Below are 3640 nucleotides of genomic sequence, written 5' to 3'. Positions count from 1 at the left end.
CGACGCGTTGCATATATACTATCTCCGAATAAGAACCGTCGGAGGGGCCGCGGCCGGTCAGGCGCAACATCTGCGTGACTGGGAATCTTCCCCTTCCATAGAGGAACGTAACCATCCGTTCCTCTACAGCGGTGTTTACCTTTACGCCGCTACATATTCATCGTTCGTGTTCATATATTAGATACCTTTGTACATTTTTATTCAAAGGTCGGTAGAAAAACGAATAATTCAAGTCTATACTATTCAAAACGAACAATTAAAGACTATATTGTTCGAATCGAATGCTTTGCGATTATTTTAGAACAATATGTACTACCATCGATATTTTTTTCATTCATATTAAGATCTGGTTAGAGAAATAGTTTCAGAATATTGTAGTACGTGTTAAAAATTATACAATTTCTATACCATAATTACTATACCACTTTATAATATCATACTCCTGTTACGAAAACAGTATTTCAGACGTTTGATTATACAAATAAAGTTGTAGCTTCAAGTGGGGTGAAATACAATGTCGAGAGATGATTACCCCTCAGCAGTTGACACAATTATGTCGGCCTGTTGGAAACGGATATACATAGAACGCGAAATACTTACGCGGGCCACAATAACGGGTTCTAACATCTTGTGTAAGTGGTTGCTATCAGGACGGATATAAAATATATCTACCACCAGCAAGCAATTTGTAAATTGGATTATATATTTTTTCTAATTCTTATTCAGTGAAAATTTGCAATAATCCCGAAAGGTAAATTAGGGAGGAACCATTAATTATGTCTGTTTTAATTTTATAAACTTAATTTTTAACCATATTTTTCCAACACAACTGAAAATTAACATAGGACCTTGTAATAATGAGACAACGAGGTGTTAATACAAGAATATAAGAAATTAACAATGATTAAAACACCGTTTTAGAGTTCATAAAGGTACCATTACCTTTTGAATGTGAAACTTGAGATTTTTTCAACTTTCCATCATTATAGATACGAAGCAAGTCTTTTGTTGTATTCAAAGAGCGTCGATAGTTCGCGCTAAAAGCTCTTACATCCGCTACGTAAACGCTTTGACAGTATCCTATCAATTAGGGAATTGGAAGCAGATACATTTATTTTTCTTTTTACTTTTCAGGTAGCGATGAAGTTTTTGTGCCAGTCTGTATAATTGTTCCACAAATTGTATTCTGGATTTTAAAGAACGAAATTATCGAATGAAAGTGTATTTCTAAAAATACCGTACAAATATTTCTTATTACCGATTTCGTTTCCTATATTTATTTGAGAAATATATTTAGGACGAGAATCCAACATTGAATACCTTTTTTTAACAGATCTCTCGGCTAACCTTACATACAAATAATATATTATTATATTAATATAGAACAAAGAAAAATCTTCCAAGGGACCTGGTTTCCATAGCGTTTTCATGTAAGGCTTATGAGAAATTCTTTGTAAATAAACAAATAGCTCAAAAATGTATTAATTTTCGCTATCCCTTACTAACAAACGAACCCCTCGAAGTATTTTAATTGAAAAAGAGTACAGCCAGTGTTAAAGTTCTGATTGTTTTTAGCAATATTAAATAAATATATATGTCAATAGGTGTGTACATTGAAGTTAATATTTATTAAATATTGTAAACTAGATTTTGTTCGCGGCTCTACACGCGTGAAAATGTTTTTCCGAAATAAAAGTCCCGCTTCATGTTTTCCGGGACAAAAAGTAGCCTATAGCATTCAGAAGTAGTGTAGCTACCTATTAGTGAAACCATTATCAAAATCACTTTAGTAGTTCCTGGGATTAGCGCGTTCAAACAAACAAGTCCTAGCTTTATATACTCAGTATAGGTTTTGAGAAAAAATCGTACTATAAGATCGCAAGTAATAAGTGTCGTATAATCGTATTCTATTATAAATTATATAATGTCAAAACAAAACTCGCCTACTATTTTTTCATAAGACATTTGCCAGCCTATTACGAATTTTTACAAGATAAAATATTTAATAAAAAGTTTCTTGCCCATGTGTTCGACCTATACATATAAATACCTGTATTATTACTTACATTCGGTTCATTTTGATGGGTGATGCGAGTGTATCTGTGGTTAACCATTTGAGCAATGCTATTTATTGTACGTATTTTGCTGAAAACTTAAGTGATTCAATATGGGAGCTAGTGGCTAAATATTACATAAAACTAGCTTTTGTTCGCGGCGAGAACGATATAAAAGTCGGATAAAAGTCCCGCTATATATTTTTCCGGGATAGAAAGTAGTCTATAACCTTCCCAAAGTCTTAAATTCTTTCCTTACCAAATTTCATAAAAATCCGTTAAGTAGATTTTAAGAAAACCGATAATATACAAACAGACATAAAAGGGGACTTTGTTTTATAATACGTATAGATAGATAATACTAAAGATACACAAATGTTATATTGTATAATATAACAAGAAACAACGTACGATCAACCAGCGCTTTAAAATTTTAGCACCTTTTCTAAATATATAACTTTATTCATCACAAATTCTCAATGTAATAGAAAATTCGCAACGACATTCGCCTTCCGCATTTAAAAAACATACGGGTCTGAAACAGCACATAGACAGTTTCTTTGAGTTGTGGTTCCTCGATCCGCAAGTTGGTATCTTTATGTAATTAATCTTGGATACAATTAAGGATAGAAGTGCATTTAAAACTATCACCGCTCTCAGAAAACAACCATAAATAATTTTATATTGGCAACAAAGACGTACCATCGTACAATATTAATTGTTTCAATATGATAAGTATTTAAAAATACTGATGCGTGTGGGAAAAATTTTCATATTTTGACTACCAAAAAATCTATTAAGTATTTAATTATTAAGCTTGTTCTTAAAGTGATAAAAGAGTCCTGGTACTCAAAAAGAGTTTACCCCAAAGATGCAGATTAGTAGACAATAAAGGAAAAATAAGTCAAAGTTGAATAACGTAAATTATATTAATGATAAACCAAATCTTAATAAATGCATGTACGGACATACGTTTCGCGAGTACCGATATTAAAATGGACTCCGTGTCATGAATACGGGAGAGGTGTTTCTGCAAAATTAAACCATAAGTTCTTAGTAATAAATCATTTTATCTCGCTGTTGAAGACGCCACACCCAACTGCAGTTAGTGACTGCAAAAGGAAGATCTCCTGAGAATTATTAATGTACTTCAAGCGCTGCGGAGTCTCGAGACAATATCTTCGGTCTGTAAAGACCCTTACTTCTAGTTAATTCGGGCACAAGAAAAGTCTTTCCAACCCAAAAACCACATTAAACATTCGCACTGCTGTCTGGTATTTATTTTGCATTCCGAAGCGAAATTACGTTAAAGTTTACATACTGACATAGATATGTTTCTGGGCACATATGTGAAGAGAAATTTGGCGACAGCATCTGTTATTATATTTTTTTTACATACACGACAAAGAGATCCCTCTCCACTCCATTGCAATAGAATGTCGACAGGCGAAAGATGATTACGCCTCGGAATCGATATAATTATTATTAATTATACAATTATTCAGTTAGTTATCAATCAATCAGCATGTCGTCGTCCACTGCTTAGTTATTATTATAGCACTGAGTTACTTATATTGTTTTAAAAT

This window comes from Manduca sexta, chromosome 18 (genome assembly GCF_014839805.1).
Source record: "Manduca sexta isolate Smith_Timp_Sample1 chromosome 18, JHU_Msex_v1.0, whole genome shotgun sequence".
NCBI lineage: Eukaryota > Metazoa > Arthropoda > Insecta > Lepidoptera > Sphingidae > Manduca > Manduca sexta.
Note: the sequence above shows the minus strand (reverse complement) of the source record.